The 23,957-nt window shown below is 40.8% G+C and overlaps 1 protein-coding gene across 15 annotated transcripts in view; it reads left to right on the top strand.

Annotated features, from left to right (window-relative positions):
- The window catches only part of PLEKHA5 (pleckstrin homology domain containing A5), a 246,680-nt gene that overhangs the window by 79,376 nt on the left and 143,347 nt on the right, over window positions 1-23,957 (top strand). The window contains exon 1 of one of the 15 annotated variants that reach the window (XM_020287597.2): window positions 3,259-5,816. The exons of the other annotated variants lie outside the window; for them this stretch is intronic. The gene's annotated coding sequence lies outside the window, so the exon portion shown is untranslated. Of the gene's footprint in view, window positions 1-3,258; window positions 5,817-23,957 lie in introns of those variants that run through there. 15 annotated transcript variants of the gene reach the window in all.

Raw genomic sequence — 23,957 nt, 5'->3', positions numbered from 1 at the left:
ACATTGATGATAGAAATGTTATAGTGACTTTAGAAAGAGGTCAGCAGTTTTTGAAAAAATTGTGAATTTGACCAAGTAATTTCTCTCCTTAAGTATCTACCCAAGAGGAATAAAAACATGTCCACACAAAGATTTTTTACAGAAAGGTTGACAGCAGCATTATTCATAATAGCTAACATTGGGAAACAGTCCAAATGTCCATTAACTACTGTGAATAGATAACAAAATCTAGCATAGCAATACAATAGCATACCACCTACCGATAAAAAGAAATAATTAACTGATACATGGTACAGCATGCATGAACTTTAAAGCCATAATGCTACCTAGAAGAAGTCAGACACAGAAATTACACATTGTGTGGTTCCATTTTTATGACATTTTCCAAAAAGGCAAATTATAGAGACAGAAGGAACAGATCAGTGTTTGCCTGTGGCTGGGGATAGAAGTGGGATTGCAAATGGGACACGAGGGAATGTTTTACAGTGATGGAAATGTTAGGAAACTGGATGTGGTAGTGGTTGCACAACTCTATAAGTTCACTAAAAGTCATTGAACTGTACACTTACCATAGGTGGGTTTTATGAAATATTAATTATCTGGCAATAAAACTAAATGAAAACTGAGTTAGCTAGTCTCCCTTGCCTTGGGTTCATTACTTCTTATTCACTATAGGTTCTTCTCTTCACAGTTGTTTCCCCTGCGTCTTTCTGTTCTTCCTTACTGTTGAAAATCCTTCGCTTTCTTCATAAGCTTACTGCCCTTTGGATCTCATTTAGACCAAGGGTTTGGGAGTCCAAAATCTGGGTCCAAATTTCAACTCCTCTCATTTGTCTGCGTAACACTGCATAAGCCTCTGTCTCCAAATCTGTAGAACAGGTAGAATTGAATAGTAAGTGAAATCGTGTGTTTGAAACATTCTAGAAATGCTAGCTGTTGTTTTTCACTTTTTTTTTTTAATTTCCCAGTAGAGAGGCAATGTAGTGAGGTGATTTTGGTGGCTTAGGGTGCTGACAGTAGAATCAAGCTATGTGGAGTCACACCACAGCTCTGTGACTTTCCAGCTGGGTAAGACAATTAACAGAGATCCATTTTCTCATCTTTATTTGAGATTTTTAACCAAGTTATTGTATAATGTTACTACAAGGGTAAATGATGATCCATGGGAAGTTTTTAGCACACTGCCTGACAGAAGTAAGCACTCAGTACATGCTTTGTTACTAGTAAGTCTTTCTTCTGGATTCAGTCCCATCTCAGCCTTCTCTAAGTGATTTTGACCCCACAATACAATGTCTTGCCCAAATTGTCCCTTTGTTTCCTTTTATTGAAATACTCACCTGCCTTTTTGTATGTAAACATTTTACTCATTCTTCCTGATATCCCTGCTCAAATATGTCCTGATCCGTGGCCTGCCCCCGTATAGAATTATTGTATCCTTACCATACTTCCTTTTGAGTTTTCTAACTTTGTGTTTCGATTATTTGTTTATGTGGCCGTCTTTCCTTGTGTAGTAGTGAGCATGTTGAGCAGTGGCTCTTAGCGAGAAAAACCCTAAAACTTGAGGAGTTTCTCCAAAATGTTTGATGCCACTCTCAAAGGTCAGATTAAAAGGCGTCTGGTCCCTGAGTGTGTGCATGTGTGTGCGTGAGTGTGTGTGTGTGTGTGTGTGTGTGTGTGTGTGTGTGTGTGTGTGTGTATTCTCCAGCTACCTAAATGATTTTGATAGAACCCTATGGTAGACAAAACAACAACAAATTGCAGTCGTAGACTTAGCCCATAGGATGTACAAACACCAAGAGTGAACTGTAACATAAACTGTGGACTCCGGGTGATAATGGTGTGTCAGTGTGTGTTCCTCGTTTATGACAAACGTACTGTGCTGACGGGAGTGTGGATAACACAGGAGGCCATGCGTGTTTTGGGAGGGGGAGAAAATGGGAAATCTCTGTATCTTTTGCTCAATTTTGCTGTGAAACTAAAACTACTCTAAAAAATAAAGTCTGTTAATGTAAACAAAAGAGGAACAAATTGCAGTATAAGGCTTACGTATTCATTTCCAGTCTTGCTCCTCCATCCCCTCTCTTTGGTTAGGTATGAGATGGAAGCTAGGTATGTTTTCAGTCATGGACACAGACCCGTCCATCCTCGTGTATGCACATGCACTAAAACTGTGTAAAGTCTTCAGAGGACACTCGGTTGTCACAGAAATAGATTATATCTTTGGCTGAATTTTTAGACATTCATTCTGATTGAAGGAACATATGGCAAACATATCAGGTTTTGCTGGTAGAGTAGGGGTAAGACTATAAGCTAAGGAATATTTGAGTGATGAGATAAAAAGATTTTAGCCGGGCAAGGTGGCTCACGCCTGTAATCCTAGCTCTCTGGGAGGCTGAGGCGGGTGGATTGCTGAAGGTCAGGAGTTCGAAACCAGCCCGAGTAAGAGCGAGACCCCGTCTCTACTATAAATAGAAAGAAATTATTTGGCCAACTAAGATATATATAGAAAAAATTAGCCGGGCGTGGTGGCGCATGCCTGTAGTGCCAGCTACGCGGGAGGCTGAGGCAGTAGGATCACTTGAGCCCAGGAGTTTGAGGTTGCTGTGAGCTAGGCTGGTGCCATGGCACTCACTCTAGCCTGGGCCACAGAGTGAAACTCTGTCTCAAAAAAAAAAAAAAAAGATTTTAAATAGATACTCTAACTAAGATTAAAGGATACATGTAATTGCAAGGTGATCTCAATTGTAAATCAGAATGCTCACGTTAAATGTATGGGAGAAAGAGGGAATTAATGTTAAAGAGCAATGCTTATGTTAAATATATGGAAGAAAGAGGGAATTCATGTTAAAGAGTAATTTAGTGGTCTGGAGGAATAAAGTGAATTTGAAGAGTAGTACCATGCCAGTGTGGCTGAAGTTAACACCTCTTTTACCCATCCTCCTTTACCTGTTTTTTTTTGTTTTGTTTTGTTTTTTTTGAGACAGAGTCTCGCTTTGTTGTCCAGGCTAGAGTGAGTGCCGTGGCGTCAGCCTAGCTCACAGCAACCTCAAACTCCTGGGCTCCAGTGATCCTTCTGCCTCAGCCTCCCGAGTAGCTGGGACTACAGGCATGCGCCACTATGCCCGGCTAATTTTTTATATATATATCAGTTGGCCAATTAATTTCTTTCTATTTATAGTAGAGACGGGGTCTCGCTCTTGCTCAGGCTGGTTTTGAACTCCTGACCTTGAGCAATCCGCCCGCCTCGGCCTCCCAAGAGCTAGGATTACAGGCGTGAGCCACAGCGCCCGGCCTCTCCTTTACCTGTTTTTTAATCTGCTTTCTTAGAGTTAACTCACTCTGCTGTTTAACACACACTCCTAACTTTTCGGTATCCACAGTGTAAAATGCTTCTTGCCATCTTCTTCCGGGATTCCAGCCCAGAATAATTAGCTTTCATCTCTTTTCTCTCTTCCCACTGTCCACAGCCTTCTCTTTCCATTGTTCTCAGTCCACAAGCTCTCCAGTCCCCACGCCCATTCCCAGGTCCCCTACTGTCCCACTTCTCAGGCTCTGACCTCTGTTTTGCTCTTTGTTTGCTCTTGATATGTTTATGACCTTCTCTTTTCTGGCCTAGATCCTTATTATTCATCTAGGCATTTCAGAAAGTTCACCCTCTCGTAAAAACTGTACTGATTCCCCTCCTCAGAATGTTTTCCTTCTAAGATCTCCAGAACACAAAAGCACCTACCTTTTGCTATCATAAGTTACATTAATTATATATACCCTCTCCTCATCATCTCTATTGGTATATTTCTTTCAAAAACAGAGATGGGGGGGCAGGGGCAATATTTGTAGCCCTAACAATATTTGTACCCCCATAATATTATGAAATAAAAGGAAAAAGGTAAATAAAAATAAAAACAGAGATGGGGTGCTTGTTTTTGTGCATTGCCTTGCGCCGTGCCTCATGTGTAACATGTTCTCAATAAATATTTAAAAATCACAGTTAGATTTTTTTTGTCTGTTTTTAATGGAGAACTTTGACTTCCTCATTCAGAAATCATAGAGCTTTCCTTAAGTACTTTAGATAACTTAACTCTTTCTATAAATCTTCCACCCTGACACACACAGTACACAAAACATATACATTTGATACTTCTTGATATGTTTGTGACTCATGGTATTAGTTTTGATCTTGTGCTCTTTCTTTTCCTGAGATAGAATGTCTATGTAGCACACACCTGAGAGCTTCCGGTTATATCTGCTTAAAAGCTTATTGGCAATAAGAATACAAAAGAAAATGATGTGTTGGTAGTTTTCTATGAACAGAACCCTTTTTTTTCTGGAAAGGTGTTGGAATTAGATGTGGTTCCATCTGTTGTTCTAACTTTTGTGGCCTCTCTGAACCTTTGATGATCTTGTTCCACCATCTGTGAAGGGCCTTATCTTAGCTGCTGCCAGGGAATTTGTTTGTTTCCTATGTGTTCTTACTCAGACCTTCCATGTTAATTAGGGGGCTGGAGGGTGGAGGAGTATGAGGGTACTATTCACAGAAATGAGACATTTGTGTGGGGAGTGGGTGGTTTACAATAGGAAAATGATGTAAGTGACCAGGAAGGGTTGTGAAGAAGGGAAAAGCCCTGATTAGCGTCATGGTCCCCTTTGAAGATGTCAGTGGCTTGCTATTCTGGGTGTGATTCGTGTCATTTGTACAAATGCTTCCTATTTTTGCTCATCTGCCTAAGGTGAAAATGGGAAGTAGATATGAAAGAGTTGCCTGTCTGGTTTTGGTGTGGCTGGTTTTGGTGGACCTGTGCTAGATCTTGATTTATGGAAGATTGAAATGGAACAGAGGATAAGCTTCTGGACCATAATTTTCATCATCCCAAATTAATGTCCTTTACAGCACTATATTCAATAAATCAGGCAAATTATTTATTTGATGGCATAAATACATATACAGAGACTGGTTGACTTTTGTGACATTTTTGCAAAACTTATTCTTGAAAATGCAAACTTAAAAAAAAAAGATTGTTTTATAGGTTTATCAGTATTTGGGTAAGGTTTGTTGGTGTATAATATGTCTATTATATAATTTACAGATGAGAAAAATCCTATCACTGTACTTTGAAGATAGCAAACATTTTTAATAAAGGCATTGAGCATTTTAGTTTATTAATTCTTTGCTAATATTTCCAGAGGAGAAATGAAAATACCACCAGATAGTTTGTAGATTATTTTATTTGGTTAATAGGCAAAAGGACAGAATAATAGGTTGAAAAGTAAAATATGGATTGCTTATAGTTTGCTTAATTATCAGTAGTCATATTTATGTTTTGAGATCACTTCCTGAGTATTTTGTAGCTTCCAGTTCATCTCAGCATTTTGGGATACTTATGTTGACATAGTTGGTTATGTATTGAAACCTAAGGACTTGTTTTAATAAACATGTCGAAATAATCATTCCCAGTTAAATGAACCACAAAAATTAAGAAGTTAAAAACAAATCAGTTACCATTTGGTGGTTCTCTTTAGTTTATTGCAGTTAATGATCTTCAGTTGAGTCTGCAGCTCTCTGAGTTTGTTTGGAAGTAGGTCATCACATGCCGAGGTAAAATACCAAGTCATTTAAATTAGTTACTGAGCATGCTCATATGAAGTACTTACTCTTGGAGATTGCAGTGTAGTTCAGTTTTCTTCTAGTGGAAAGAGCAGAAAAAGGATCACGGTGTGCCCTTTTGTCATCATTCTGTCAGAAAGAATGTAATTTGTCTTTAGAAACCAGACACCTGAGACAAAGAGAAGAATACAGATTTTTAGTAAAAGGCTGTTTGGTGAGTTTAGCTGTTTTGTTCTATTTTGTTCTAATCTATCAGATATTCCTAGCAAGGCTATGTCTTTACTTATATCTGCTGCTTGTTTTGCACTATGCTGAAGCTTTATGTAGCAAGCAGCTTAGCTGAGATTGGGAGAAAATTGTTTCTGCAGTCTAAATCTTATTCTTTTGAAATATTTCTAGTACATTTCTGAGGTGACAAGTCCATAAATTGGTATGATGATACTCCTTCATGTTCTCCACAAATTTCATTTGGTTACTTGTGCTGAATAATGCTGGCAGAATTGTGTGCTGAGAGACTTCAGGATTTGTCTTTTGGGGCAGTTTAGCATTTTTGTTCATATATCTTAATGAAGTTACAATTTTTTGCTTTCATGTTTCTGTACTGTATCTACTAGAGTAAAAGGTAAGACCCATTTAGCATAAGAGCAAAAATAAGAGGTTGCTTTTTGTAAGACAATTGATCATTTAAAATACTCTAAGATAAAATGAGATTGACAATACTTTGTAAAATATAAGGTGTGACAGTTATTCTGTATATCATATTTTAGAATTAGTTCTCTCTTTAGTTATTGGATTAGCTACAGAAGTGTTTGGAGCATGATAATTTTGCCATTGTGGGCTCTTACTTCCTCTGAGCTCGTATTATGGTGACCAACAGAAAGATAATCTTATTTAAATGTTTTGTAATTTCTTTTTTTCTCTTTTAAATCTAAAGCGTTCGTGTTTTACCATGAAGTTAAAGGGAGATATTTTTGTGCATCTTTCCCATACTATGCTCTCATATTATCATGTTATATTTAAAACCTATAAATTGTTATTTCATAATGAACATGATTTTGATTGTTTATTTTTAACGGATAAACTTGGCAGCCAGATCTTCCGAGTATTCTCCTAGAGCTTAAAATAGTATTACTCTGCTTGAGATAAACCGTTGTATTTTTTTAAGATTTGAAGAGAAAGCATAAAATTACCATGTTTATTTCCTTGGGAATGTCTTGTTTGTTAGTACACATAAATGTTAGGAATTTAAGGCATAGGAAGTACTTTAAAGAATTCTAGAAAAACGATGTGTTGGGGGGGGTGGGAGGAATAGGAAGAAAATACTGAAAGCTTAGTGCCTTCAAATGCCAGGCAATTATGTGATGCTTTCTTGAAATATCATTATTTTGTGAACTGCCTCCACTGTGCCATTTTCCAGGATTGGCACATGTGAAGGAGGTGGGTGTATACGTAAGCTTGTGGATTCATGGAAAGGAAAGGTTAGCTGTTAGAGACAAGGACTGGGTGATGATACTCAAGAAATCTATTCCCACTTCTTTACACTGACTCACTTATACGGCCTTGGCATCATGCATATCCTGTTATTTCCACTTACTTTTAGTACAGTACTTTACCATGGTAATTTGAGGTTCATTTAAGCTTTCTAAAGTAAAAGATTAATTCATGAACCAGGTCAAAGAATCATGAGGTGTATAAGTCATTCACAGATAGCTACTGTGGGGAGAAAACAAATAAGTGTTGATGTTTTAAAATCGACTAGTTCTTTTTTATTTCAAATGTGTAAAATGTGTATAAGTCCTCTGTGGTCTTTTAAAGCTAATTTGCCAGAAATACGCATTCCATTGTATATTATGTAATTCAGAGTTGCCAGATAAATGAAGGAAAAATTATGAGTTTGCTTTTATTTTTCATTTTATAATCTTAGAATTAAAAAGTAAAATAATGGGATGCAAAATTCATGATTAGTAGATGACAAAATAGTAATATAAAGAACTTAGCATGATATTGGTCACAAAGTTGGTGTTCAATAAATCTTTGTCTTTTTAATTTACTTTCCAAACAATTATGTATTTTCTTTGTTAAAGTTTTTTTAAAATATTACCTATCCTATTTGAAATACTAGACTCATAGAAGTATACTTATTTATAAATAAAATATAATATATATTATACAATACATATTATATTATGATAATATGGTATGTTAATATATTATATGTAATATACATAATATAACATATATTATAATAACATACTTGGAATCTCTTTATAATAATACAGTGGTTTAAAAAAACAATGCATACATGATAAAATGTAAAAGTAGTCTCAGTTTCTTAGCAAACTTAAAAATAGAGTGATTGCTGAATACCTAGGTGTTCTGTGTTTGGCATGGTAGACAAAATAATAAAGCTTTTGACTAAAATACCTCAAATTTGTTTGTGTAACTATGAAAACAATGTTAAATAAAATCACATTTAGTCAAGTATAAACTCTTAGTGGAAACCTAGCAGCACTCATTTGGCATTCACTAAATGTGTATTGAATTAAATTTTTTCCTTTTCATGTTTTTCAGTTCGTATCAACGAATAATAGTATTTAGAGGCTTATATTTTCTGTTTCTTTGTTCTCTACTTTTGTGAAGATTGCTGTGCTTTAAAAACAAAACCCATTTTGTACTATTATTGTTTAAGAAACACATTGAAATTATTAGACATTATGTAATTTAATTTTTATAAATGAGCCAATAATATAATTTGACAGGGACCTTTTTTTTTTTTTTTAACTGTAAGTAATTCTTTGTTAACTGTTATTTATGCCCGAGAACTCTGAAACTCCAAGGTCCATTGAGAATTTGGATAAACCTTCCTAATGTATCCCTTAAACAGCAAGGTTGTTTGGCTGTCAGAGATAGAATGGTGAATGGATTGGCACAGTGTCTTTAGGGCCACAGTCACTGTACTTTGGCTTCCCCCCACAGTGGCTTTTTGACAAATTCACAGTCAGCTGACTCAATATAAAACTACTTTATTTCAGTGAGCTCTCAGGAGAATAAATGATTTAAGGTAGATATATCAAAAATATATATAATCCCATTGCTTAACCTAGCTTAACACTTTAATTAAGCCGTTAGTAGATGGCTATTAACCCCTCTGCAAATTCACATGAGTTTAGCTTCAATTTGTAATTTTCTCAATGTTTTATTAATGGTGCCCTAGTTTCACCCACGATATTTCAGGTTGTCAGCCTCTCTTGATTGTAGTACCCAACTTAATGGCTCTTCTCTCATCTGGATGCTTCTCAGCAACCTTTTATCAGGTACTCTCTTGAGTTTATGCAGACATTTAGTCTAGGAATCATATTTTAGAATTTCTTCTTTTGGGGTTCGCTTTGGTATTTCTTTACATTATTCCTGAATTCACACATCCAGATATTTGCCTAGCACCTGTCACACAAGGTCTTTTCAGTAAGTCACATATGTAGGTTCAGTCCTGCCTGACTCATTCTAAACATTTTCAGTTTTGTGTAACCTGTATTTCCTCAGATGTTACCAGCTTGAATAATAAAAAGTAAGCTTTTGCAGGTCAGATTAAAAGTGAAAGTAATAGCAGCAATAATAATAAAGTAACCTTTCTTTTTTTTTTTTTTTTTTAAAGTCCTCCCACCTATGTTAAGCTCTAAGGTTAGAATGCAAAAAAGCCATCTCAGGCTCTACAGTTTCTAGAATGTCTTTCTTTCATTTGACTATTAGCATGCTCTCCTTGCCAAATCTGTCATAAATTTCCTTGAGGGGTGGGGAAGACTGAGCCTTGAGACAGTTTAAATTACAACATACCATAATCCTGAGCAATTCTTCAACCAACCAACCAACCACCCCCTACCCTTCCATTTTAAATTTTATCTCTTCTTTATATTATGGCATTTTCTTCTCTGTTATCCTGAATGCTGCCAGGGAAGTTAAAGAATGGCCTTATTCCTACAGTTTACTTAAGTCCTAAGCCTTCTCTGCCTCTTCAGTGAAACACATCAGACTTGTGTGGAAGTAAAATTCCTGTTGGTTGCTCCTCTGGCCCACTCACTTACTTTAGGGGATTTTTTGTTTGATTGTATTTTGAAAATTTGATAGTTTGATTTTGGTTACCAGCTAGATTCTCATTCTGGCAACCCTGTTAAATTTGAAACCTAATTTAAATAATTTTCCTTGCTTTAGTCTAACAACTACTGTGCATGTTCTCAAATCCTCATTTATTCTGAAAAGAGAAGGTACAAATATTAATAGATCTGGAGGCAAGGCCTCCCATCCTTAACTATTTAGGAGCCTGAAATGGGCTGGTGGTTTGACCCCAGGGTACTCGGCAGATTGAATGTTGGCCTGGCCTTATTTTGTTACAGCCCAACCAGTTTCATCGCCAGCTGCTCAAGAGGAAGCTAGTACACCAAGATAGCAGGTGCTGTAGCAGAGAAAGCTTAACATCCCACGCACAATGGGAGGAAATTCTCAAATCCCTCTCCTCAAAAATTTGAGAAAAGGGTTTTTAAAGATCGTTTTTGGCAGGCAAAACACTAGGCAATTGGGTCTGATTGCCTGGGTTTGGGGTAGAATCATAGGAGTGTAGAAATTATCTTGTTGTGCTGAGTCAGCTCCTTAGTGGGGGGTCGCAAGACCAGTTGAGTCAGTTCCTTGGTATGGGCCACTGGTCTGGGTTTGTTAGCTGGTCCACCAGAACACAGGGCCTGGAATATACCTCAAAAACTAGGCTTAGGTTTCACAAGGGTGATGTTATCTATGGGAACAATGCAGAAAAGCTAAGAATCTTTATGACCATCAGCTATGTGACTCCTGAGTATTAAGCAATTATAGGAAAGCAAGCTGGGGAACAATGGCTGGATAGATGATATAGATATAGATATATATTATTTTTAACTATGCCCATAGCATTGCAGAGTTCAAGCCCTTACCAAGGTTCCCACCTTGTGGCCCTTTATTAATTTTATAAAGGGTGGTTTCAATTTGACATCAGTATGTTGAAGTAAAGTACTTGACATTGAACATGCAATTTAGAGACCCTTTAATAAAAAAATGCTAGGGGACTTCAAAAAGTTCGTGGAAAATGCATATTATGAGAAAACTGTGCATGGATTTCAAAAAATTTTTGCACCAAAATAAACTCGTACTAACTTGTTAGAACATGCCTGAACAGGATCTAGTTTGAGGTGCTAAGAAGGACAAGACATCAGTTTGAAAGGAGCCCCTGTCAGAGCAGCATGAATTCTGTTAAAGTTGAAGAAAAACAAACATCAGATTTATGGTGAAGCTTGGATGGAAGAGTGTTGAAATCAGTGACTCGCTTTACGAAAAGCTTATGGGGATCCCCAAAGAAATCAGCAGTTTACCAATGGATAACTTGGTTTTTACAATTTTTTTTTATTATTTTACCCCCCCCCCTTTTTTTGAGACAGAGTCCTGTTTATATTGCCCAGACTGGTCTTGAACTCCTGGCTCAAGCAATCCTCCTGCCTCAGCCTCTCAAAATAGCTGGGATTACAGGCACGCACCACTGCACTCAGCTTCAGATGAGTAACTCATTTTTAACAAGTGATGAGATAACGTTGAAGATGAAGCCTGCAGTGGCAGACCATCCACATCAACTTGCAAGGAAAATATTCATCTTGTTCCTGTTCTAATTGAAGAGAATCAATGATTAACAGCACAGACAATGGCCAGCACCGTAGACAGCTCACAATTCTGACTGAAAAACTAAAGTCGAGCAAACTTTGCTCTCAGTGAGTACCAAAACCATGGTGCCCTGATCAGCTGCAGACAAGGGCAGAGATTTCAATGGAAATTTTAAACAAGAGTGCTCAAAATCCTGAAGCATTTCTTTGAAGCATTTAACAGAATGTGAAACGTGGCTTTACCAGAATGATCCTGAAGACAAAACACAATCAAAGCAATGGCTACCAAGAGGTGGGCGTGGTCCAGTCAGTGCAAAATAGACTCATCAAGAGAGCAAAGGTTGTGGCAGCAGTTTTTTGGGGCGCTCAAGGCATTTTGCTCATTGACTTTCTTTAAGGCCAAAGAACAATAGCATCTGCTTATGATGAGACTGTTTTGAGAAAGGTAGCCAAAGCTTTCGTAGAAAAATGCCTAGGAAAGCTTCACTAAATAATCCTTCACCATGACAGTGCTCCTGCCCATTCTTTTCATCAAACAAGGGCAATTTTATGACAGTTTTAATGGGAAATCATTAGGCATCTACTTTACGATTCTATTGTGGTTCCTTCTGACTACTTTTTGTTTCCTAATCTTAAAAAAATCTGTAAAGGGTGTTCCGTTTTTCTTCAGCTAATAATGTAAAAAAGACTACCTAGACATGGTTAAATTCCCAGGACCCTCAGTTCTTTAGGGGTGGAATAGCTGGTATTACCACTTATAAAAGTGTCTTGGCCTTGCTGGCACTTTTGTTGAGAAATAAAGTTTATAATTTTTATCTATTCCATTTTTCCATGAACTTTTTGAAGTCCCCTCATACATGTCTTAGTAAAATCTTACAAATATTCTGAGATTTTTATTTCTGACATTTTTTAAAGCATAAGTCTAAGATCTCCTTTGTAAAGAGTAAAAACCCACAAGTCTAGAACATGGAATCTGTGACATAAGTTTAGAACATGGAATCTGTAACTTACTAATATAGACAGAATTTTTCCCCTGGCTGTCACTTAGCATGGATGATTCCCAAGGAATCTTGATGTCTTCTTGATGTCTAGCAGACACCTTGTCTGCTGTCTAGAACACATCTTTGTTTTTTTTTCCAGTTCAGATGAACTGTGATGTGTTTTGGAAGTATGCACAAATTTTCCTTGGAGCTATATTTTTTCCTTGAGAATAAATCTTTTAAATTACAGTTTAATAAGAATGATTTTATATCAGGAACATATCTTTTCTTTGAGGACAAGTTGCTAATGGCAAGAAAGGAAGAATTGCAGCAGTTAGCATCTAGCCAGCAAAATTCATCTAGGGGATGGATTACTAAGGCGAAAACAAATAGAGAAAGCTGAGGTGGGAGGATCACTTGAGACCAGGAGTTCAAGACCAGCCTGAGTAATATAGCCCAAGAGCCCATCTCTACAAAAAAAGAAAAGAAAGAAAAATTAGTCAAGCTAATTTTTTTACAAGACTATTTACATGCCTGTAGTCCCAGCTACTTGGGAGGCTGAGGTAAAAGAATCACTTGACTCCAGGAGCTTGAGTCCACACTGAGCTATAATGACTCTACTGGACTGTAGCCTAGGCAACAAGAGTGAGGCCTTGTCTCAAAACAAACAAACAAACAAAAAACAAATAGAAATTGTGGGGCAAAGGATGTGAATGTTCAGAGACTTATCAGTGTATCTGTTTTTTGATTGGTCAAACATACTCTCATTTTCACTACCTTTGCTCTTCTTGTCTAAAGAGTTAATAAGGAAGCATGAATTTTTTTCCATATTCCAAGAGTTGACCTGTTCATAAATTTTAACAATGGCATTTGATAGTACTGTCATAAATTTAGACATTAACATGATGCTTAATACATCAGGTGTTTTCTAGGGTTCATGGAGGAGAAATACTTCTTCTTTTTTTAATATTTAAAAATCATGGAATAATTATTATAGAAATATTACAGACATACAAAGGATATGAATAAGAACTCTCATATACTCACAGCCTAACATACAAAAAAAGTCAGTATATTTAAAAACTTGTACTAAATGTGAACCATTTATAACTACTATATTGTACATTTCAGTAATTTATAGGTAGCTGAGAAGAGTAGTTTAGTATTAAATATCTAATTCCTCCTTTAATGTTAGATTTTGTCCCGGCCCGCGGGACCTTTTGTTACTCACGGGGGTCAAGGGGGACCTTGCCTGAAAGAGATGAGCGAGAGAAAGGAACAAGACCAAGCAAATGGTTGTCAAGGTCTACTTTACTTAGATTTTCTGCTGGTTTTATAATCATACAGAAACAAGGAAGTATGAACAGAAAAATAGAGTGGGGGGATGATGAGGCTCGGGTTTGGGTCAATCAGCCCCAATCAGCATCTTATCGGCATCGAAACTGTTTGTGACTGATCACTCAACCCCAACCTGTCAGGGGGTCGGGAACAATAGCAGGTAGCACACCCTGGAGCAAACAATTGCAGGTAGCACACCCCGGAGCAAGCACGTCATGGAATGCATTCTTCTTGGAGCTATAGCTGGAGGGTTGGGTGCTTATTTTCGTCCTGGGAATTTTCCAAGGCGAAGCCCCTGCGTAGGACAAGTCGTTGGGGTGTTCAGGGTCTTAGTCTCTAACATCTCCCCCTCTTTTTATTAATATGAGGGAGATTTACACAGGTTGGTGGAGAGCCTGTCTTAGGCTACGCGATGGGCTTCTGCGACCAGCACCCCAAACAAGATTGTGTGATTAATGTGAAGGTGAGGCCTCTGTCTTAGGCTATGTAGGTGGCATCCAGCTCCGGCACTTCTAATGATGAAGTGTGCCCCCAGGCATGGACCTACAATATTCCCATCATGGAGTTACCTCACTGCTGGTGGGGGTGTGCACCTGGTACACAGCATTGCGATAATCCCGTCATGGGCGTCTCCACAGCCTTTGGAACCAACTGCGTTCCATGTCTGAGGCAAGGTTTGAAAAATTTAGACCCTCTGTGGCTGTATGGGGAGGCTCTGTATGGAGGTCTTTTCTGGAGCCTCTTTGTTCCAGCCGTTGGTAAAACACGGAGACCGATTTTTGTGTGGCTGCGTCTACCTGCGACTTGACAAAGTTGGTTAGTTTTTTGAATGCCCAAGGCCCAAAGGTGAGAAGCAACAAAAAACCTACAAACGGCCCCAAGACACTGGGGAGCAATGTGGATAACCAGGGGGATGTGGAAAACCAATTTTGATACCATGCCTCACTTTGTTCTCTCTGTTTCTTTCTATTTTTAAGGCTTTGTCTAACTTTTTCAATGCTATCCTCTATCAGGCCTGTTTTGTCTGCGTAGAAGCAGCATTTTTCTTTAAGTGCTGCGCACAAACCTCCCTCTTGGAGGAACACTAAATCTAGGCCTCTTCTATTTTGTAACACTACTTCAGAAAGCGAAGCGAGGGATTCTTTGAGATATTTTAGACCTTGCTGTAGCTCTCGGAGGTCATTATCGATGGCAACAGAGAGCTGTAGGAATTGTTGGTTGGAGGTGATCAGAGAGGCTATGCCTGTCCCAGCCCCTGTGGCACCAAGGCCCAAAACAACTGCGAGTGTTATGGCTGTGATGGGTTCTCTCTTTACCCAGGGCATATAGTTGAGGGTATTGAATTCTAAAAGAATCAATTGTCTGAGCCACATATTTTTGGCAAAGGGTAGGGCTGTTGGCCATGCCTTGAGGTAACACTCGCCATTGGAAACGCGGGGAGGGTCCTATACAATTTACTACCAGAAAACTGAAGGCGAAGCGCTTACAGTCATCTGGGTGCAATGGTATGGAGAAAAAGCAGTCTTTCAGGTCAATGACTATCTTATAGTAGCCTCTGGGGGTAGCTATGGGCGAAGGCAAACCAGGCTGGAGTGCCCCCATGGGAACCATTGTTTGGTTAACAGCCCGCAAGTCTTGTAGCAGCCGCCACTTGCCAGTCCTTTTTTGAATGACAAAAATGGGGGTGTTCCATGGTGAAGTAGAGGGCTCTATGTGTCCGGCAGCTAATTGTTCCTGCACCAACGCTGTAGCTGCGGCTAGCTTGTTAGACGGGAGGGGCCACTGATCGATCGAGACAGGTGAGTCACTTTTCTAAGTGATTTTATTTGCCTGAAGTGCAGGGGGATCAATGGCCCTTACGAAAAATGGTCTTTGAACCCTAGTCCTGATCTGTCTGACTTAGGGAGGGTGGTTAAGGGTGCTCTTAGTTCCTGACTCTTTTTGCCTAAGCCCTGTCCTGGGAGGAATCCCTGTTTAAGCATTTGGCTGGTTACAACTTCATTGGGGCTGCACATAACGACATTCATTTGTGCAAGGATATCACGCCCCCCATAAGTTAACAGGTAGGCTCGGGACTACAAAGGGTTGAGTGGTACCTCTGTTTTCCTCAGAGTCTTCCCATGTCAAAATTTTTTACCTCTGGAGAGTATCTCTAGACTGTCCTATACCTTGTAAGTGCGTAAGGGAGGGCTGCAGTGGCCATGAATCGGGCCAGACGTCTTGGGCAACAACCGTGGAATCGGCGCCTGAATCAAGAAGGCCTTCAAAAAGTTTACCATCTAATTTTAGCCGCAGGGTGGGCCGTTCTTTGGTGATAGCTTGGACCCAATAGAGATCAGAAGAGCCAGGGCAAGAAGCATCTCGGTTAGAGGCGATGGCTAGGAAGGATGTATTAAGGGGCAAGGGTAATGCCTGAGCTAAGCGCTGTCCCTTAGAGACACACACAGGGCCGGTAAGCGCACTGGCTAAGATGTTAATTTCCCCGGTAAAGTCACTATCTACTATGGAGGGGTGGACTATGAGCCCTGCAAGAGTGGAGGAGGCTCGGCCCAGAATAAAAAAGAACATGTTGGGGGGGGGGGGGTCTAAAGGAGCCAGTGGGCAAAATTTGAACACCATCCTCAGGTCTTAATATTGTGTCGGAGGAGGCACACAAGTCCACTCCTGCGCTCCCTGTGGTTGCTCGGAGGAGTCTAGGGGCTGGGGATCCTCTTGTGGGCTGTTCCCCGAGGCCGACTGAAATTGAATAGGGCGAGGGGCCCGGGGCTAGCCCCTCAGGCCGTTTCCCGAAAGGGGGGGCAAGGGATTTCCGAAGTAATCGGTCTTGGAGCGGCACTGATTGGCCCAATGATTTCCCCTCTTGCAGCGAGGACAGAGGCCTGGCAGCTTAGGAGGGTTAGGGTCGGCAGAGGAAGTGGCCAAGGGGCATTGCCTCGCAAAGTGCCCTGGCTGACCGCACTTAAAACAGCCTCTCTGTGCCGCAGTGCCTTGAATGGCAGCCCCGACTGCAAGCTGCACAGCCTGCGACACCTTATGGGCGAAGGGGTCAGCATCATTACACATCCTAATCATGTCATTAAGGTCTTTGTCTTTAAGTTTGCCCCTGAGGATGGCCCTGCAGGTGCTGTTGGCATTTTCATAGGCCAGTTGTTTAATAAGTTTATTATCACCATCCTCCTGTCTGAGGGTCCTCTCAGCAGATTCTAAAAGCCTACCTACAAATTCACTAAAGCCCTCTTGAGCTCCCTGGGTGATTTTTGTCAGGGGAGTAAGAACAGATCCCGTAGAGGGAAGTGTTCGCCAGGCGCCGAAGGTGACTGCGGCGGTCTGAGACAAGAGCCCAATCGGGAGTCCCCTTTGGCGCTGTTCAGTAGCAAATCTCCCCTGTCCGCTAAGCTTTTCAAGGGTCCAAGATGCAGAATTGGGGTTTTTTAAATTATTAGCAGCCATGGTCTGACAGCGGTCGAGAAAGTCGGCCTTCCAAGAGAGGAACTTCCCTCGAGAAAAGACCGCCTGTACTAGTTTGATCCATTCTCTGGGGAGCAGGTAGCCGCCTCCCGAGGCTGCCTCTAGGAGGGAGTAGGTAAAGGGTGCATTGGGCCCATACGTCCTAACGGCAGAGTTCAGTTCTTTTAAGGTTTTGAACTTTAGTCTGCGAAATTCAGTGGGCTCTGAATCTGTCTTTTCCGGGAGGTCGTTGCTTTCGCTTTCTCTTTCCCTCCCTTCCGTATCCTCATTGTCAGAATCTTGGGGCGGGGACTGGCTCGAAGAAGGGGCGGCAAGGTCTTTAGACCGGGTAACCACCGGGAATGCTAGGGCCTTATGGGGGGATTTAAAGGATCTCTTAGGTAAGGTGGCTGTCTCATAATGTGGGTGCTTAATGAGGACAGAATCTTTAAGCGTCTCTTGGAGGAGGGACAAGTCTTTGGAAAGCTGGGCAAATTCTTTTTGAAGTCGTAAGACATCTTTTAATTGCGTAATCTTTTGACTTAAGTCTTCTTTGGCATGCAAAAGTAAGGGCATTGTAAGGGGAGGCATTAATGAAGGTGCGCAAATCTGGGACGCATAGGGAGGAGGTCTATGGGGGGCCGCGGTAAGAGACGGCCATTCGGAATCGTGATATCGGGCTGCCTCCTCTTCGAGGGCTGCCTCTCCTGCAGGGTCGAGGGACTGGGGGGGGGGGGTTGTTTTTGAATACCGGGTAATTGAATGCATGAGGAGCCGTACCCTCAGGCAAGGGAGGGTAGAAGGTCTTCGTGTCTGGCCTACTAATCGAGGGCTCGTCTCTAGATGTCTGGAGCTCAGCTGATGGGCCTGGAGGGGGCATATTAATACAGACCCAGGGGCAAGGGGAAGGGCATATTGGTCCCTCAGGATTATTAGGGGGAGTCGGCGACCTTTCGGCCGCCTCTAAAGACGCTCTTGAAGCGGACCGTGACACGGGGTCGGAGGCAGAATTTTGCTACGGAGAGCAGCTGCTTTTTATTGGGGTCTGAATCTTCCCCTTCAACAATATCTGTGATTAATCCCCAGTACGAGAAGACAGATACAGGGACGGCATCTGGGCCCTGATCTAGAAGTAAATTATTTAGATCTCTGCCTACTTTTTGCCATTAGTGTGGGTGAATCTCAGGTCCACCAATAATAAACCAAGGGCAAGCTCGGTCAATGAACACAAAAAACTTTACTAAGTCTTTTTTCTTAACTCTAATTCCTCTCTCTCTGAGTGAGGCCTTAAGATTTTTGATAAAAACGGCCTCTGTAGACAATGAATGGCCTATTTTGATGGGATGACAATGTAAAAAATTTACTCACCAGACCGTCGATTTTGTGAGCAGCAGAACGGAGATCTCTCTAGGGGTTTTTTGGCTGAGAAGCTTGCGGCGGCGTCATCCGACAAAGGTCCGTACCTTGAGCCCCACGTTGGGCGCCACTTGTCCCTGCCCTTGGGACCTTCTGTTACTCGCGGGGGTCAAGGGGGACCTTGCCTGAAAGAGATGGGCGAGAGAAAGGAACGAGACCAAGCAAATGGTTGTCAAGGTCTACTTTACTTAGATTTTCTGCTGGTTTTATAATCATACAGAAACAAGGAAGTATGAACAGAAAAATAGAGTGGGGGGATGATGAGGCTCGGGTTTGGGTCAGTCAGCCCCAATCAGCATCTTATCGGCATCAAAACTGTTTATAACTAATCACTCAACCCCAACCTGGCAAAGAGTCAAAAACAATAACAAATAGCACACCCTAGAGCAAACAATTGCAGGTAGCACACCCTAGAGCAAGCACATCATAAAATACATTCTTCTCAGAGCTATAGCTGAAAGGTTGGGTGCTTATTTTCGTCCTAAAAATTTTCCAGGGCAAAGCCCGTGCATAAGACAAGTCGTTAAAGTGTTAAGAGTCTTAGTCTCTAACAAGATTTGTCATATATTGGTAAGTAATTGAAAGAGGAAAACTATATTTTTCTTTTTTCCCTCCTACTAACTAGTTTTTGTTATAACTAATTTGAATCTTGATAATGTTTTCTTCAATGTAAAATTGTTCTTAAGAGTAGTAGAAGCTATGTAATCTTGATCAGGTAACTAAGGTGGTGACTTTTAGTGATATTCAGGGATAATATCAGGACTGAGATAGAAGAAAATAGCTGTAAGAGCAGTCTTTATACCTAAATATTATCCAAATATACCTGAGTATTTAAATAAGACATACCACTGCCCCCCGCCATGTTGAACAATGGCCCCCAAGGGTGTATACTGATATTCTCACCCCTGCAAAGACTTTGCAGATGTGATTAAATTAAGGACTTTGAGATTAAGGAGATTTTCCTGGATCTTGGTAGGGAGGGCAGCAGCAAATGCAATCACAAGTGTCCTTATAAGGGGAGGTGGACAGAGTGAGGATTTCAGAGAAAGCAGCGTGACACCAGAGGCAGAGATGGGGTGATGGGGCCACAAGCCAAGGAATGCCAGCAGCCACCAGAAGCTGGAGGAGACAAGGAACTAATTCTCTTTGAGGACCTCTGGGGTCCCTCCTAACACCTTAATTTCTGCCCTTTGGCCTGATTTCTGGCCTCTAGAGCTGTGAGAGAATAAATTTGTATTGTATTAAGTCAATGTATTAAGTCAAAATACAAAGTGACAACAAATTTATTTTAAAAATCTTAATTCTAGAACAGCTACACCTCATTCTGTAAAGTAGAAAAGGGCTGCAGAAAGCAGAAACAAAACAAAATAAGAGGATTGGTTGTTTCAAAGCTTCTTTCCTTGTCAAGGCTTAAGCAGAAGAGTCTACCTTATCACGCCAGCTAAAACTTCTGTTTGGGGATTTGGCTATTGTCTGTCTTCTCCTGGTTTCTCGGAAGGTCAGATAGCTTAGTTTCGGCTTGGTGGTGTGGAACTTCAGCACGAGTCACTCCATTTTGGTTTGGTCTCTTAGGCCTAGTGCAAGAGCTCAGTCCAAACCAATAGCCTCCTGTAAATTTTATTTAATAGAGGGTTGTGTTAGTTTCCTATAAATACTGAAACGAATTGCCATGCATTGGTGACCTTCACAATTGAGATCATATGGAACACACAGTTTTATAATTCTGCTTTCCACCTGACAACTCATTTTTTTCAAAAAGCTTTTCAAAATAATTTTTGTTGTAAAAAGTAGTACATGATTATTGTAGAAAATGCTTAAAAACGGACAAGTAAAAAGTAGAAAATAAGGCCGGGCGTGGTGGCTCACGCCTGTAATCCTAGCACTTTGGGAGGCCGAGACGGGCGGATTGCTCAAGGTCAGGAGTTCGAAACCAGCCTGAGCGAGACCCCATCTCTACCAAAAATAGAAATAAATTAATTGACCAACTAAAAATATATATACAAAAAATTAGCCGGGCATGGTGGCGCATGCCTGTAGTCCCAGCTACTCGGGAGGCTGAGGCAGTAGGATCGCTGAGCCCCGGAGATTGAGGTTGCTGTGAGCCAGGCTGACGCCACGGCACTCACTCTAGCCTGGGCAACAAAGTGAGACTCTGTCTCAAAAAAAAAAAAAAAAAAAAAGTAGAAAATAAAAATAATTCATGATTCCACTACTGTGTTTCCCTGAAAATAAGACAGGGTCTTTTATTTGTTTTTCCTCAAGAAGACACCCTAGGGCTTATTTTCAGGGGATGTGTTATTTTCCCCTCAAAGCCTCAGCTTGCAGCACGCACAGGATGGCCGGGTCCTGACGGGGAGCCAGCCTTGGTGGGGCTGCCTGCAACTTTCCTGTCACCTCTGGGATAGTAGCTGTCACCATGGGGCAGATGAGAAGGGCTGCTCGTCTTTACTGCTCCACAACGAAATGCATGGGTTGTGCAGATGTGCTGCATAGCCACGCCCATCACTAGGTCTTATTTTCGGGGTAGGGCTTATATTGCACAAATGCTTAGAAATCCTGGCTTATTTTGTGGGTAGGTCTTATTTTTGGGGAAACATGGTATTTTAATATTGATATTTTGGTGGCTCTTGATTTACGTGTGTTCAGCTTGAATCCAATGCTATTGAGTAAGGGCTGTCTGGAGGTCAAATGACATTTTCATATTGAATTTATATGTTTTCCCTAATTTTTGATGTCTGTTCACTTAGTCTGCCTTTTTGTCATTTTCTTTCTAATTTTCTTTTAAAGCACCGGAGTTATCGAGTATTGAAGTAGAGGAAGTAATTAAAAGCTGTGTTGGATTTGGGAAAATATTAATAGATGAAATTAGTGATTTCATGTTTCCATTACAAGAATTATAAAGATTTTAAACATGGGACAGCCATCAACGGAAGTCAAAAGAGAAACACAGATGTAAAGCATCTGTTAAAATAATACTGTTAAAGAAATGTGTAAGTAGATTTTGAGAAATTAATCCATGCTCACAAGTTTAGTTTTAATCTTAAATATTTATAACTTCTGAAATGCTACATGACCAGTATGTTCATAAATTCATCGAATATCAGATATACTTATCCTATTAGTAGTTATTGAATGCCTATTGTCTCATATAATCCTTACAGCAGTCTGTGGAAAAGATATTATTATTACCATTTCAGAAATAGAAAAACATGGTGAAGGAGTGGTTCTTTGTTTCAGGTTTGCAGAGCTTATAAATTGCAGAGCCAGAATTTAAACTAGATCTGTGTAACTCCAAAATTCTTAATCTCTAAACTGAAGAACTCTATGTCTTCAATCTTGTTCCAGTACCTGTACTATTAATAGATAATAGATTTCCATGAACCTCAAACAACGTCTAATCTACACTGTAGGGGAATGGGGCCTATAGAGAGATGATTTTTGTGAAATAATGAAATAAACATGGGATCATTTATACATTCTGGACCCAAGTGACCTAAATCTTTCAAGATGGTGACTGATCCCGCTGGAGCAGGTGCTAAGTGCAGTGAGAGGGAAGGATATGCACTGTGTGAAGTGGCACGGATAAGGAATCATTCCTTCCGCCTGAGGATCTGAGAGTGTAGGTGGCGTTCCAGAGCATATGATGTCTGTGTTGGGTTTTGAAGGACGAATATGAATTTACTAAGCAGAAAAGCGGGTGTGGGTGGCACTCCAGACAGAGTGAACAGCAAGACCGAAAGATTGTAGATTTCTTCAGGGAACAGAAAATTCAGTGCTGCTAGAGCTGCGGTCCCCAACCCCCGGCTCCCTGACCAGATACCAGTCTGTGGCCTGTTGGGAACTGGGCGACACAGCAGGAAGTGAGAGGGGGCAGGCAAGTGGAGGAAGTTTCATCTGTATTTACAGCTGCTCCCCATCACTTACATAACCGCATAAACTCCACTTCCTGTCAGATCAGCCAAGGGCATTGGATTCTCATAGGAGCCCGAACCCTACTGCAGACGGCACGTGGGAGGGGTCTAGGTTGCACACTCCTAATGGGAATCTAATGCCTGATGATCTGAGGTGGAGCTAAGGCGGTGATGCTAGTGCTGGGGAGCAGCTGCAAATACAGATTGTCATTAGCAGAGAGACTGGCTACACAGTGAATGTAATGTGCTCAAATCATCCCCTCAGGCCTCCGTGGAAAAATTGTCTCCCATGAAACCAGCTCCTGGTGTCAAAAAGGTTGGAGGCCATTGTGCTAGAGCATTGGGCATGAGGTGCTTGGGGGCAGAGAACACAGGTTGATGAGGAAGGCAGATCAGAATAGCCTTGTACACCATGCCAGACAGCATAAGCAATCCTGTAGGCTTTGGCCAGGGTCATTTTTAAGGGTTTCAGTAGGGGAATAGAACAGGACAAATTTTATGTTAGAAAGACAAACCTGCAGCAATGTGGAGGATAATTGAAGGAAGAGGAGATTGGGCATAGATTCCTTAATGTTTGTAATGGTGCAGTTGAAAAACAGGACCAGGATTTTAAACTGTGGCAGCAGAAATGGAGAGAAGATAAATGCAGTGAAAGTTGAGGAGGAGGCAAGAATCTCAGGATTTGGTGAACTGGGGTGAGGATTAGCAAACATGAGGGGGAGAACTACTCCCTCCAGCATTTGAGATCAGAAATTTTGGAAGGGAAAACAGGCTAAACTGAGAATAAAGAGGTTTGGACATTTTGAGTTTGAAATATGGGTAGGATGTCTCTCTTGTTGAGAGAAGCAAAAATTTGATATAGGGCCCTGCAGAGCAAGAAGAAAAAAATCAGGGCAACAGATTTATTAATAGAATGTATAGATTTAATTAAAACACTAAAACCATTATTGGATAATAATGGGAGTTATTTAATAAGCCATGAATTAAATCACTTTAGGATGAAGTATGTAAAATAAAGGAGGGCTAGAGAGGTAGAAACTTAGAGGAAACCAGTGTCTAGCCAGTGGGCAAAGGAATGATAAGCCAGCAGAAAAGGCCTATCAGAAATGGTTTAGGCCGGGCGCGGTGGCTCACGCCTGTAATCCTAGCTCTCTGGGAGGCCGAGGCGGGCGGATTGCTCAAGGTCAGGAGTTCAAAACCAGCCTGAGCAAGAGCGAGACCCCGTCTCTACTATAAATAGAAAGAAATTAATTGGCCAACTGATATATATATATATAAAATCAGCCGGGCATGGTGGCGCATGCCTGTAGTCCCAGCTACTCGGGAGGCTGAGGCAGAAGGATCGCTCGAGCCCAGGAGATTGAGGTTGCTGTGAGCTAGGCTGACGCCACGGCACTCACTCTAGCCTGGGCAACAAAGCGAGACTCTGTCTCAAAAAAAAAAAAAAAAAAGAAATGGTTTAGCACGAGAGAACCACAAGACTGAGATTAGGAAAACCAGGAGAGAGAAGTGCTGACTGTGTCGAACGCCGCACATCGATCCTGAGGGATGAGGACTCAGAAGCATCTTTTGACATTGTCAGTTAGGAAGA

Source organism: Microcebus murinus, chromosome 10 (assembly GCF_040939455.1).
Source record: "Microcebus murinus isolate Inina chromosome 10, M.murinus_Inina_mat1.0, whole genome shotgun sequence".
Classification (NCBI taxonomy): domain Eukaryota; kingdom Metazoa; phylum Chordata; class Mammalia; order Primates; family Cheirogaleidae; genus Microcebus; species Microcebus murinus.
The sequence above is the reverse complement of the archived record's forward strand: the minus strand, read 5'-3'. Positions and strand labels throughout refer to the sequence as shown.